Consider the following 15,525-nt stretch of genomic DNA (forward strand, 5'->3'; position numbering starts at 1 on the left):
TATGCATATCACAAACAATGTAAGTGTATTTCAGCAATTCTTTCTCAAACCTAATTTTCACAGAATAGACTATAAAATATTCAATCACAGCAACCAAAAGCTGTTATGAATTGGCGAGCAAGCTCTCAGTGTTTCTCCCTTTCCCATTTACCTGTTTAAATCTAAGAGTCATTCTGTAAAATACCCATCACTATAATTTGAAAATCCACATAAACACAATCCACATAGACCATATTTCTATGAATTTTCTGGACCATTCTCTTTTGGGGAGGCAACACTTTTGAGGTATGGTCTGCCTAGCAGCATACATACTCTTGCCTAGGAGGACCACCTTCACCCCAGGTCATTACAGACACAGACAGAGTCTTCAGTCCTGAACCTTTGTCTGATAGCCTGGTGCATTCTGGGAGTTGTAGACTTGCTTTACTTCTATTTAAATTAATTAGACGAACGCACCAGAAATCAATGATTTGCAGGATTAAAATGTTAGGACTGGAGACAGTGTCTGTGATGACGTTGAGTCAGGGATCACTTTACACCTGTCCATAGAATATACCATCATATTCAAAATAGCAACAGCCATTTTCCAGACCTAATTCTTAAAATAATTTTTCAGCTGGGCATAATTAGGAAAGGAAATTTGTCTATAACATTGTTTGTCGTAGACATTTTGGTCAATTAATTAATTTGTTAATTCCAGAGAGCCTGCTCCATTGTCTTATTTAATAGGAGGTATGCGTTTCCAATCACATCTCCGTCTATTCTTCATCATCATCTACCTATATATATATAGAGCCGGCCGATATACACAGCGGATCACCGGACAAAAACCTGGACTGAAGAGCACGCCTGACCCTGAAAGGTAAGCCTTTCCTTGTTCCTCCTCTGTGTCTCTCGGTTTGCATCGACGCAGCAGTGCGGCGGTCAATCCGGTTGAGCAACGAGGGTTTACAGGGATAGCGCCGAGTAAGGGCAGGCATACATGAGACGATTTCTATCTATGCACTTCGCTTGAACAATTTATGAATACTGGGAAACGTATTACAGAAAAGTTGCTGAATCGTATCTCATGTCATATCCCGTCCAGGAAAGTCTAAATACGGCATCAGGAACCGCCGATTACAGGCGGGGTGATAGAGAGAAAAAAGTGAGAGCTGGGACTCTACTATAACGATTACAAGGAGGTACTATTTACCACAAGTTTCTCAAACAAAAACCTAACGCAGAGTAAACTGTGAAGCACCATAAAAGAGTACAGACAATCTAGTAACGTGTATACGAACATTAATCATTTATTATGGATGATGAAGGGGAAAGAAGACGTGAGGCAGCGTCACTGTTTGCCAGAGCACCTGGCAAAGGAGGAAACTATATATACCAACACAAACAAAATCTACAAGTGATCCCTTAAATGAACAATTTCGCAAATTTGAAAAACTCAAAAAACAAGAAAGCTCCAAATGGTGGGAGGCAACATCTTTGCAAGACTATATGGATAAGGAAATGGTGCCAAGAGGTTTAAGGATTTACATTACACCATCCCATGAGTCATTGAACTCTAAAATGCTGGACGACTGGTCACAAAACTCTGCCAATAGTTCCAAAAACATGATGTGTATATTAATTAAATATGCCTGGGAAGATCGTGACATCATCCTCCAACAAATAAAAGAATTAGAGGATGACTTTCTGAAAAATCCAGAGCAAGAGAAAATCAAAAAATTCAAAGAGGAACTTAAGGGCAGGTTAAAGAAACATGAAGAAGATATTAAATACCGTAAACAAAGGAAACTTCATTTTGATTGCGGGGATTATGATAGCGGGCGGACACTGACATATAGCCCTAAATAGGACTATTTATATAATCAGCTGGATACATCTACAAGCAATCAAAACCAGAGCAATACAGAAAATGAACAAACAGTAACAAACCAAACCAGTGGCTCAGAAACAGACATTTCTATACAATCCACAAGTACAATCTCACTGGTTGATATCACTAAAAAACCGGCGAAATTTTTACAGGAGTTCCGAGTGCTGAGAACACGACGCAAAAAAGACGTGGACAAGGCACAGTAGCCACAATTCAACCAGAAACCAACACGAGGACGACCAAGGGGAAGAGCAAGAGGCAAGGGAGATCGCGACAGAGACGACTCAAGCTCCAGCAGAGGAGAAGAAAAGAACAGCAGAAAACCAGTGGGAACCAAGCGTGGGGGTTACAGAAAAAGAAAATAATGATGGATGAATCTATGGTAAATAAAACCATTATCAATCTCTCATCTAGAACACTTACGCTTAAAGAAAAACAAACCCTATGTTTGGGTCTTACTTTTTGCCCCACTGAACTTTTTGACTACGCGGATACTAGGGTTGACATTTTTAAATTCATCAGGAAACTGAAACTAACTAAATGGCATTCAATGATGAAAAATAAACCAGGAATCAACCTTGATGTAGAGGTAAATATACCTGAACTTACAGTAGGAGATGTGGACATGTTGCAAACGGTATATTCCCTTGGAGGCCTAATTAATGACTCTGGTTCGGAACTTGAGGTTGTAGGAGTGAGAGAAAATAGAACGGATAGCCCTGCGAATACTTAGTTTAAGCCTAAGTCAGTGTTCTATCCCACCCTCCCCCAAGATTCGATCGATACCTTTCACAAAGTGGTGACAAAAGAACTTACTAAACTAAAACATACCTGTCCTAAACATAGGCGGGGAGACATCAATCTGACTAAGGGAGAGATGGATTTTATTTTCTCTCTAACAGATGATAACAAGCATTGGAAATGCAATAGGTCTCGCATTAGGAAAGTTTGAGCAATTGGTATTGTAAATGACACTTTTTTTATTTATGTGTTGGTTTTGTAGCTAGCAAAAGTAATAGCTTTGTCAGTTACAATGTCAATAGTTTTAACTTTCGCAAATGTGACACCTATAGCATTTGTAATGCAATGTGTGTTGTCTTTACGTGACTTAGATGTCAGCTCTGGTCGTTAGGCCACATCTCTAGAGAGCAGTAGAGTGCAGCAGGGGAGAGAAGCACAGCAATGCAATAGGTCTCACATTAGGAAAGTTTGAGCTATTGGTATTGTAAAGGACACTTTTTTTATTTATGTGCTCGTTTTGATAATAGCGAAATTAATAGCTTTGTTATTTACAATGCCAATAGTTTTATCTTTCGCAAATGTGACACCTATTGTAACACAATATGTGTTGTAGCACTGAGTGGTGTGAGGGTGAGGGAGGGTGAGGGTGAGTGGGTGTGTGAGGGTGAGGGTGAGTGAGGTGGTGTGAGGGTGAGGGTGTGTGAGGGGGTGAGGGTGTGTGAGGGAGTGTGAGGGTGAGTGAGGGTGTGTGAGGGGGTGAGGGTGAGGGGGTGAGGGTTAGGGGGTGTGAGGGTGACTGAGGGTGTGAGGGTGAGGGGATGAGGGTAAGGGTGTGTGTGGGTGAGGGGGGTGATGGTGAGAGGGTGAGGGTGTGTGAGGGTGGGTGACAATGACAGTTTCTTCAATGCATAGAAAGCAATCCTCATTCTCAAACTCATGCATTGAGAGATGCATACCCACACACCCATAACTTCTCTTGTACACTAGTATGAGGGAGACACATGAGGGAGAAAACAATATTGAGCAAAGGCAGAAGCTCCAGCAGGGTGGAGAGGAAAGCACACGAGGAATACAGCTGGAAAACACATGTACTTTTTTTGAAGTGCTTAAAGAAAAAGAAAAATCGGTTTGTCCTTAAAAGTGAGCAGTGGAAGGAAACAAGTAGTTAGACTGTGTTCCAGGGGAAATGCAAACAGAAGACAGACAAAGTAAGCCATTGAATAAGAAGCAAGTACATTTGTGACAATAAAAGTAGCCAGTAATTGGCAAGGAATGGGCAGTATTTAAGCCCACTGTAATTTCTTGGTAAGATGACCAAATTTCTTTTGCAATCCGCTTTCGATGTCTGGTGGGCTTGACCTAAACAAGGTGAAAGCTACTATTAAATGGCTTCAGTGCTCAGTCAGAACAATGAGCTCTTCTTGTATACACTGTTCATGCTTATACTTGAAACTTTAGTCAGGAGAAATCATTACTAAACCGCAATTGGGACAGGCAAATTGTAACCATACAGAATTATAGCAGACCACGTAGACTACAGTCGACGAGTGTAAGGGGTGCCCAGACTCAGGAAATCGCTTTTGGACCATACATTAATACATGTTTTGCCATTTGCAAAAAAAAAAGTTATCTGGATATCAGTAGACTATTGCAAGCAAAATAATTAAGTGAGCAAGGAAGGAACAAAACCAGCACTGCCGGGACACACCTCTTTTATCCTTAATTAGAAAAACATAGGATTCCGAGATAGCATGCTGTTTTGTTTATTGTATACATTGTGTGACTTCGTTACAAAATTGTATGAACATTCAGCTACAAATTTGCCTTGGAAGGGACCTCGGAAATGTTTTTTTTTTCTTGAACAATTAAAAGCAGGCGAAGGCTGTAGTCATTCTATTCGCCCTTGTTTTTTAGAGTAATTGTGCATTTTCCACTCGTATTCATCAGTTTCAGCAAACTGAAACAACGCGAGTGTTTCACTCGGTATCCTTGTCGTGGAAATAAAAATGCATGCAGCCGTTTTGCAGACTTATTTACAGCTTTAAAGTATTCCCGAGCAACATGTTCGGATCCACCTTGGTACTCGATAGAGGGGGTGAAGGTTGGCATCTCTTCGACCCTTTCGAGAGGATCGAGTGCTCAGGCAGTTGTGAGCAAAAAGTACGGGAAGACGGAGGGCATTTCTGTGGGGAGGGGGGAGGAGAAATGCAACACGGCGGGCAGGGGAGGGGGCGGAGCGGGGAGAGGGAACAGAAAAACATAGGATTCCGAGATAGCATGCTGTTTTGTTTATTGTATACATTGTGTGACTTCGTTACAAAATTGTATGAACATTCAGCTACAAATTTGCCTTGGAAGGGACCTCGGAAATGTTTTTTTTTTCTTGAACAATTAAAAGCAGGCGAAGGCTGTAGTCATTCTATGCGCCCTTGTTTTTTAGAGTAATTGTGCATTTTCCACTCGTATTCATCAGTTTCAGCAAACTGAAAGAACACGAGTGTTTCACTCGGTATCCTTGTCGTGGAAATAAAAATGCATGCAGCCGTTTTGCAGACTTATTTACAGCTTTAAAGAAACGGACTGAAAATCCAAAACCGCACAAGGCACCCGCAATAGAGGCACGGAGCACTAAAAGGCACTAGTTGCTGGTTGATAAATGTAACAAGCTCTCGGCATTGCAGGGATGGGGACGGAGGGAAGAGAGAGAAGGGGAGGGTTGAGGAGAAATGCGACACGGCGGGCAGGGGAGGGGGCGGAGCGGGTAAAAAAATAAACAAACAAGACGGAGGGAAGAGAGAGAAGGGGAGGGGGGAGGAGAAATGCGACACGGCGGGCAGGGGAGGGGGCGGAGCGGGTAAAAAAATAAACAAACAAGACGGAGGGAAGAGAGAGAAGGGGAGGGGGGAGGAGAAATGCGACACGGCGGGCAGGGGAGGGGGCGGAGCGGGTAAAACAAGACGGAGTGAAGAGAGATAAGGGGAGGGAGGGAACTGATGTGCACGCGCTTTTAAGCTCAATGCGCATGCGCATTGAGCTTAAAAGTCACGGGCACTGCAAGAAATCGCCACGATTCCTTGCAAGTTGGTTCAAGAGTGGATAAGCCCCCATAGTCTCGCAAGCTCGATGCGCATGCGCATCGACAGGCGAGACCTAAAAATGTCATATTGAGACCTTCTGATAAAGGAGGTAATATTGTGTTGTGGGGTAGAGACTTGTATATAAAAGAGGCACTGTTTCAATTAAATGAAGGCAAGTTCTATTGTACCAGCAGTATGAATGAATATAATGATAGTATCTTAGAAACATGGGAACAACTCACCGAATGGCATAATGAGGGACTACTTACATGGCACGAATTCCGGTTTCTCAAAAAGGACTATCCCAAACTTCCTATTTTTTACCTTTTACCAAAGGTTCACAAGAATCCCATAGAACCACCAGGGAGACCCATTATATCCTCTATAGGGAGTGTAAACGAGAATTTATCCAAATACATTGACCACTTCCGCAGAGAATTTGTATGCCAACTGCCCTCATATACTAAGGATACTACTGACTTGCTTAACAAACTTGAAAATATTCAATGGTCAGAGGGTGATCTACTGATCACCATGGATGTGAGCGCTCTCTATACCATCATTGACCACCTCCAAGGAATGGAAGCGAGTTATCACTTCCTAAAAAATAGGGAAATAGGCTACCAAGAACATACTAATATGCTTATACAAATGATGAAACTATGCTTGAGAAATAATATTTTCATGTTTGACGGGTCAATATCCAAACAAACCTGTGGAGCGGCTATGGGTTCGGCATTTGCACCTAGCTTCGCGAATCTGTTTGTGGGCAAATGGGAGGAGGAACTAAGAAATGATGTCAGGTTGACAGAAGATTTCAAAAAGGCCAAAACATGGATCAGATATATAGATGATCTGTTCATGATATGGAGTGGGACCGAAGAGGAAGACATGAATTTTATTGAGAAACTCAATAGGAACATCTACAATATCAACCTCACCTACTCTATAAGTGACAACCAGGTAGAATTCCTAGATACTGTAATTAATGTGAGTGGAGGGAGACTTATCTCCAGTTTACATAGGAAAGAGACGGCTGGGAATAGTCTCCTCCATGCCTTAAGTGCTCACCCAGACCCCTTAAAATGGAGCATCCCCTACGGGGAATTACTCAGAGCTAAAAGAAACTGTAGTGACACTGATGGTTTCATCCAAGAACAAGAATGTATGCTGAGGAGGTTCGGGAAAGGGGGTACCCTGAATGGGTGTTGAACACAGCTGTGAAAAAAGCTGCAGAAGTAGAAAGGCTTCAAACGCTTACCCCTAAACCGAAAACAGACAGTGGTAACAACCCAAACAGAATCATAATTACTTTTCACCATAGATCAGACCAAGTCCGCAAGATTCTAGTAAGGAACTGGAAGATTCTTAAGACAGACAGCATAATAGTACCAGACCTAAAAGAAAGACCCCAGATCACCTATAGACGAGGGAGAAATCTCAGGGATATTTTGGTGAAAGGGGATATATCTGACAATAAGAAACAGCATGTACAGGGCCTGAAAGGGTTTTACCCATGTGGACATTGTCGGGCTTGTAAATCTAGTTATATGGTGAAGGAGGTCGACATCCCAGGACACAACCACAAACATATATTCAAACAATTTCTTACCTGTAATACAAGCTTTGTAATCTATATACTCGATTGTCCATGTGGCATGAGATATGTGGGTAGCACAACTTTGCCAGCTAAGAAACGTATACAGGAACATCTAAGAGCCATAACTAATATGGATGTCCACTACCCAGTAGCCAGACACTTTCAGGAGGTCCATCAATCGAACTCCTCTCTACTGAGATACTGTGCTATTGAACAAGTCACTGTGGGCAAGAGAGGTGGTAATCGTGTTCTGGCACTCAGAAAGAAAGAATCCAAGTGGATTATGATTTTAGAAAGCAGATTCCCTGGGGGCCACAATGTAGATGAAGAGCTTGCAACTCATTTATACGAAGAGTAATTCCTGCACTCTAAGAGAGAACACATGCTCCGAGAAGTTTAACTACATTGTTCTGCAATTTGAATTTGTAAATACTTAAGATGTCTGAACTCAATTGTACTGATTATGGGTGGTCAAGCTAGTCTTGACTTATTCTTTTTAATGTATATTTTAATTATATGTATATGTTTTTTCCAGGAGAAAAGGAAGGGATGGACTATGCACTACACACCTACCCTACCCTTTTCTTCGATTCAGGATGAGACCTCTTCACTTCACTAAGATAAGGATTATGAATTTCACTACTTATTTTGGAAACTCTTTTTCACTGGTTTATATATAGTATTTTGTAACAATTTAAGGACTTCACTTCCATTCTGAGGTCCTTTGGCTTTTTAATATTTCCGCAGTATGTCGATATGTCAAAAGATATATGCACCCTTCCTGGTTCTAGAAATTATACAAAATTATATATGTACTTGCACATTTGGCAATGGTTTCCCTGGGATCTATTATGTAGAATAGACACATTCCCTGAATGTACCATCATCGGCCTGAGTGAATAGAAGGTTTATAGGCACTAGACCTGATAAGCAAATTACTGACATAGGCAGCCTCTCATAGATGTATCATTGATAAATAGAATATCATCTAACTCAGAGGTACAGAGCTACCAACTATGCCCATCTATACTCCAACTGTGTATCGAGTATACTTTGATTTCAATGTGCAGTGTGCAAATTGACTAGAATGATTATTGTGGATAATTGTGTACAGGTTTATATGGGACCTTTGCGTACAGTAGCCACATTTTCTGATTTCACTATGATTGACTAAAATGTAAATAGAGTGATTACAGGCACTTGACCTGGGAATCAATGGACTGCCGCAGGTATCCTTTGAAATATGTACCACTGATTAGGATAATACCGATGTAACCCAGCGGTACATAATTACCAACAGTATTCATGTATACCTAAATCGTGTAATGAGTGCACTTTGATTCTTATGCGCAATGATAACCGGATATTGTTGTAAATGTGGGTTAAATGCGTAGATGTATAGTTAGTTATCCCATAAACTACGGATTCTATACTATGTATAAACACCAGACACAACATTGTTCTAAAATGGCCGATCTTTTTACCAGGAGTGAACTAGGTACCTAAGAATGAGACGTTTTCACTTTCAACTACATTCTCCATACTGTGTGTTTACTTAAAGCCACTATATTGTTATGTTGGGTAACGTGTGAGCAAGACACACTCTGTGTCGAAACGCGTAACGTTTTTTGAGAAATAAACTATGCATCTCTACCACTGAGTGCGCGTGATGCTTTCAAGCGATGTGGATTGAATATATATATATATATATATATATATATATATATATATATATATATATATATATATATATATATATATATATATATATTCAATATATATATATATATATATATATATATATATATATATATATATATATATATATATATATATATATATATATATATATATATATATATACAATAAAGGTATGGCCCTATTTTCCTATGCTGAAGTATACAAAAATGTGAGGTATGGAATGCTGAAAACAAGTAATATGCTGTTCCTGATAGGTTAAAACTGAGTCAATTAATGGAGTCTAGATTAACTCGGCCTTGAATAGTTCAGAGGTGAGAATCCATTTTATTGGAATTTAGGGCCCTCACACACCCATATGGGTGTTATGCTTCATCATCGGGCTGCTCCTCATCGGGTCGGTGCTGCAATACCCGACGGGCTCCCAATGAGGGGCACTTTGGCGGAGATCTTTTTTCCAATAGCCGTTTGGTGCTGTGGGGGTGAGGGGCCTAATGTGTGAAGATGTCAAAATGTGCTAAAATAAGTGAGTTAAAATAGGGTTAGGAGTACCAGCTATAATAATTTCAATAAAGGGGTCTCCTACCCTAAGTAAAAACTAAACAAAGGTGCAGGGCTGGGATTTTATGTCTCAGATTAGGCACTCCCTTGTGTGAACGGTCAACATGTTTCTCGCCTAATCCTAAATTTAAGGGTGATTCGTCAGGACCAAAAAACTATATGTCAGCTATCTTCACCTAAAGGAGTAATGTGGTCAAAAGCTCACAGTTCTAACCATCCTAACTACTAATTGTATAGAATACCTGGTCGTGTTGGATCTACCGAATGATGTAACGTCCACCCTATTCGGTTTGCTAAAAAACGTCCTCAATCCCCAGCAAATCAAACACGAGGGACTTCCTCATGTGATATGCGTCATTTGCATCTCGGCTGGTAACCTACCCACCGATTTACTTTCCACTTCAAAAGTTGTTTTGTGCTGGAAAATAGTCCTAAAATAACACAAAGTAGCAATATACGCTACTTTGCACATGGGGGTGCCCAAGGGGTGGTCCATGGGTCTTCCTGGCAACCACCCATGGATTTTGACACAAAGCCCAATTTAACAAGAGAGGTAGACAGGGGTTTGCACCAAAAATGTAGACCTCATCGAGGGAGGCATAACTGAGCAAACTGTTCTTTTCTCCAAAGGTTTGTAACTTAGCATGTGTAGTGTACTGTACACCACATGTACTAACGTGGCCACTATATCTAAGCATAATATTTTGTACTGCAGGACTACCCTTCCACCGAAAAGCGTATGCAAGATATCACAGACACCCTCGCACTACATTTGTAGGCACTTAGTAGTAATGCGCTGTTCTGCTCTCTTCCTTTCATACATCGTGTTGCAGCAACGTTGGTTGCTCTACTGCGTTGCAGGAAACATTAGTAAATTTGTCCATATATATGCAAATATATCCAAGCTCATCTATACGTCTGGATGAGACTGGATATGATATACTCAGTTCTATGAACCTGGTTTCATATATTCAGTACAATGCCCTATAAACAGAAGTCTGGCACTGACTAATTACACGTAAATCTCAATTAGAATTTGTGAATTGTCTGCGGTATTGGTCAGGATCACAAGGAGTAAAATGTATTATTATCGGACTGCTTTTACAACAACAGAGAAGGGCCCATTATCTTTCCGAAGGAGTGCACAATGATGACTCTAAAGTGCACGGCGCGCTGCTCTGCACAACACAGGCTCCGAGAACGAGAAGGAAGCTGCGCGGGGCCTGAAAGCATCCTTTCTGCCCACCCCCCAAAGGAGACAACAATTACGCAGTCATTTGACAAAAAGGACAGCGATTGAAAAACATTAATGCGATTTAAGGCGGCCAGGGTCCACAGCAAGTGCGAAGGGAGCTCCCACTGTTTTTGTTTGTGTGTCTTTTGTTTAAAAGCAGAAAAAGAACAGAAAGATATTCCCAGCTGCTCAGACAATTATTTGACCTAGTCGACGTGTTGTTATGACATCACAGTTGTCCCAGAGCTCTATAGCTTTGCCGCATAAAATATACATTTAATGCTTTGGGATCAAAGAAACTGTAGTAGAGCCATGAAAACCAGACTATTGTTGACCTGTCTCCATCAAGAACAATCTTTGACAAAGTCAAAAGGTGTGGGTTTTCTATATTGTGAGCACAGGGACACACATCATCCATACAAACTATATTCATGTGCATGTTGACGGATCATAGCTATAGAAACATATGTACATAAAGCAACCCACTACAACATCTATGGATATGCTTATTAATCTAAACATTCACACACACGGATTGGCAGACATGCCTTGTCCCCATGTATATATTATTTTAAGCAATATTTAGGACACTATATTTACGTCAGACAATATGTCTTCATACAATAATTGGACGTACAGCATGAGATAGATCTGTGTTTGCACCTGTTGCTGTGGGTCAGTGAGACTGTGGTTGGCCTTCCCTCAGCAAAGGTCCCCGGACCTGGAGTCTGTAAGGTAAATCATGGAGGCAGTGAACTCAGGAAACTCCCTTTCTGACCTCTGCGTTACTCGCCCCTTATCAGATGCATTAGATGAGGGTATATTTTTAAATCTCTCTTTATTATGTTGCTCAATTTATCTTTGACCAATGGCTGTACTATGCATATTCCAAATTTCAGACACCTTTCGTTATAATGTAAAAGCAGAAATACTGCAGCTAGGAGCGTACCAAACATCAGATCTTGAAGAAACTTAAGGGAGCTGGTGAACCTAGTTTTAGATTTCAGTATTCGTTCCCGTTGGTTGGTGTGTGTGCTGGACCCTTTTCATGTCTGATAATTGACACCCCCACGAGTGTTAACGTGTTCCTTGTGTGTCTCGGTAAGAGTGTGTATGTGTCTTGAGGTTGCCATGCTGGCACTGCCTACTTGAGCGGGTCAGCCACTGACCTTGTGCCCATCACACCTCCCCAGTGTATTGATCCAATGAATCTGAAGATTGCAGTGGTGGGTGCATGTGTTTGTATGCATACCTGTCGGTTGCAAAATATTTTCATGGCGGTCTTTCATCTGTTTTGTTGACTAAGTGCAGCAGGATAGTGTTCTGTGTGCTCCAAACCACCTGGCTCTCTTGTGGTCGGTGCATGATGGCTAGTGTGTCCACTCCAGCTTTTGGCAACCTTTTAAAGTATATTAGCCATGGATGGGCAGAGGACGTACCTGCACCCTTCAACCATGTCTATTATCCAGAACAGTAGCTGTGTCAATAAACCTGTTTGCAGGTCTTTACTTTTTGTTTGAGTAGGCATTGTTCTGTTGTGTATGTGAGCCATCTGTCTGTAACCTCTGACACTGGAAACAACACTTTGCTCAGACATTGCACATATCAGGGGGCACTCCCAAACAATGGGGTCAAAGTCTGCACCTGCAGTCTTACATCTCTGACAGTGGTCCCAAGCTCGTGTATGCATCTGGCCTACTATACGATAACTATAAGTCTGTGCAATACGGGCGTTGCTGAAACCAGGCTGGAATTCTACACGCGCCACAAGTATACATATCTCTGAAAATGTCATTATTTGGACTTTCATGAAGCTTTGGATTTTACACGATGGATTAACTTCTGGCGTTCTGCGTCTCTTGATTTAATGACCGAAGCCTGCTTTTACCTACGAACTTATTGGTCCCGTTTGTATCCCTATGGAAATTTTTTGAGCAATGAGAAGAGATGTTCGCAGCTCTCATTAAGTGGCCTTTGCTGATAAGAGCCACAGTTAGGATTGAACAATTGTTCTTTCAGATACCCCTGCTCCCATATTTTACTATTACTGTACAATTTAAACACTGGTCCTGATGAAGGTGGTGAAAAGAATCTGTGTACCACCAAAACGTACATCGACCATTTTCCGTAGGGAATCTACCCAGTGAGACATATAGGAAAAGAAACAGTTGTGACGTTTGCATACAATAACGAAATGATACAGTGATTTTTATACACTGCTGTAATTTATGAAATGTCTCTATACTACAGATTAAATGATTTTTTTATAATAGTTCTCTTTCTTTTTTCACTGTCGTATCCCTATTGTGTTGCCAAAATTGTATTTTTATTTCACACTATGAATGTCAGGTGAATGAATGGTACGGTATGGGGGGAGTATGTTGTGGTTTATGTATGAGTGTGCTGGTGTACTTTAGTTATATTGAATTGATTTGTATTACATTCCAATTTTGTATATTTATGTCAACATTTTCTTGAATTAACTACATTATATAATTTTGTGATTTGTGAATTTAATACACTCTCAAATTAATTCTTGTGTTATTTTTGAAAATGAAAAATAACAAATAACAGATAATGTCTATCTAATCACCATTGTCATTTCTATATGATTTCACTATAGAAAGGAAAAGCTTCCACCTTGTGGGGCGCACTTAAGCCATCGGCTATTCTTAAAAGAAATATACGTCAGCCAGAGGTCTTCTTATAGTTTTTGCCTGTTTCTTCACCCCTCCTCTTGGACCTGAAATTAAAACTAGGGGGTACCTTCTTTGTCTTTATTGTGCATCTGCCCTACTCACTTAGGTAAGTAGCTCAATTGAGTGAACTTAAACCTATTGTTCTTCATTTCAGTATTGTCTCGCATTCCCATGTCTGTCAGATCTTTATGTAGTTTTGTATTCAAAATCTCCCTTAGTTTCCTAAGGTTCAGTTGAAATAATTCTAACAGTACACAGTGGAGCCAGGAAATCACCTTCCTACCCAGGGCACAAGTCCTAAAAAAAAGAAGTCGGGGACTGACCAAGTCAGGCAGTATGCAAGTGACATCCTGACACATGCTATCAAAGACCATGACATCACGATGCGTGACATTTCCACGTGGCATCAAAGGAAGTGACCTCACTGGAAGTGATGCTCTGAAATGTGTATGTTATAACATGTGCCAACTGAAAATGCAATAAAATATGTTTTTTTTAAGTTGACTCCTACAAAGTACACCATGTAAAATGCAGATAACATATTTTTATTTTATGTGGATGGGTAAGTGGATTACTGCTATGAACACAGAGAGCCTTTTGTTAATTGCAGTTCATAAATAGTAATCCTTCTAGGTGACCACAGTGAGCTATGAAGGGCATTTGACTCCTACACCTTACAACCCTGACTGTCTCATGTAACAGATCTTGCACATTGATTTACACAGTTATTTGATTTATTTGGAATGGATAATGTGTATGCTATGTAAAGCGCTATAAGCCTCTGCATTGGGATGAATAACGCTATAAAAGAAACAAAATAGTGGTATTTAAATTGTTTTTTGTGTAAATACTGAGACAGACCAACCCATCTGACATTCTTACAGTGCATGCAGTTATGTATAACAAAGTAAAAAGGATGCATCACTTAAGTACCTGTGAACAGATAACAAGCTGTGTGCTTTTGTTTCTTTACTGGTGCATTTGCATTTGTGAGGTTCCAGGACGCCTCCACTCCCTTACTCGATCAAAAGGAGGCCTAATGGCCCCTTAACTTCTGTCTTTATCGTTGCCCAGCTGGAGGTTAAAAAAACAAAGCCCCTACGTTGTCTGCACGTTGCTGCTGGGAATCGAAAGCAGACAACGTGCAGGAACTGATGAACGTGTCCCGGTGTTTCAAAATTACACTGGGACAGGTTCAACATATTTCTGTGGGGCCCAACTTTTTTAGCAGGGGGGATGGCATCCGCCCAGTGAAAATAGTGGGTGGACGCCGTGTACCCGTGTGTGCGCCCGACTCGTGCCCTGTTCTTACCCATGTCACATCACTACAATTTGTACTAGCCTGAAAGTTGTGGGTTCTTTGATGTCTTCTCCCCACACCAGGAGCTACTCCGGCGAGGTCATTGGATGACAGACACTGCGGTGATCGTAACCCAAACATCCCTGAAAATGGGGATAGCACCACATTGGTATAAGTCTCCTGTTGTTGTGAATTCTGTCACTGCCAGTTGTGTAGCTAGACCACAGCTTTCCAAACTGTGTGGCGCGACACGTTATTGTTTCGCGACCCACACGTAGGTGTGTCGCGCGATGCGACACAATGACGTCTGCAGGCCGGCCGATATTAGGGGAATGCGACTCGAGCCCCCCTCACTCAGTGATCGCGACGAGCAAGGCGTAAGGCGAAGCAGATGCGGGGCAGAGCCTCATCGTCAGGAGCTCGATCCCGTTATCCCGGGACTCAGTGGGTGTGGTGGTGTTGCAGCAAGATCCGGATCCTACAGCGGGTGTGATGTTTACTTCCTGCCTCTGCACTGACATGACTAATTAGCGTGTATCCCAGGTAGTGATAGATTTTAATGATCGTGCAGTCGTTGGAGGTGGAATTATGTGCCTGTTGGCGTTAGGCGATTTCTGAACTGAAACGTCATTTCATTATTTAGGCCCATGATTCTTTTATGTAGCTGATGTTTCTGAGGTGTTTATTACATTCTTGCTTTCTATATTGACCTTTGTTGATTAATATAAACGGATTTAAACAT

General features: G+C 41.2%; 1 pseudogene; it reads left to right on the top strand.

The window, feature by feature from the left end:
- Positions 1–1,297: 1,297 nt before the first annotated feature.
- LOC147702825 (uncharacterized) lies at positions 1,298–2,238 on the top strand (annotated as a pseudogene).
- Positions 2,239–15,525: the final 13,287 nt, after the last annotated feature.

Source organism: Lissotriton vulgaris, chromosome 7 (genome assembly GCF_964263255.1).
Source record: "Lissotriton vulgaris chromosome 7, aLisVul1.2, whole genome shotgun sequence".
NCBI classification, from domain to species: domain Eukaryota; kingdom Metazoa; phylum Chordata; class Amphibia; order Caudata; family Salamandridae; genus Lissotriton; species Lissotriton vulgaris.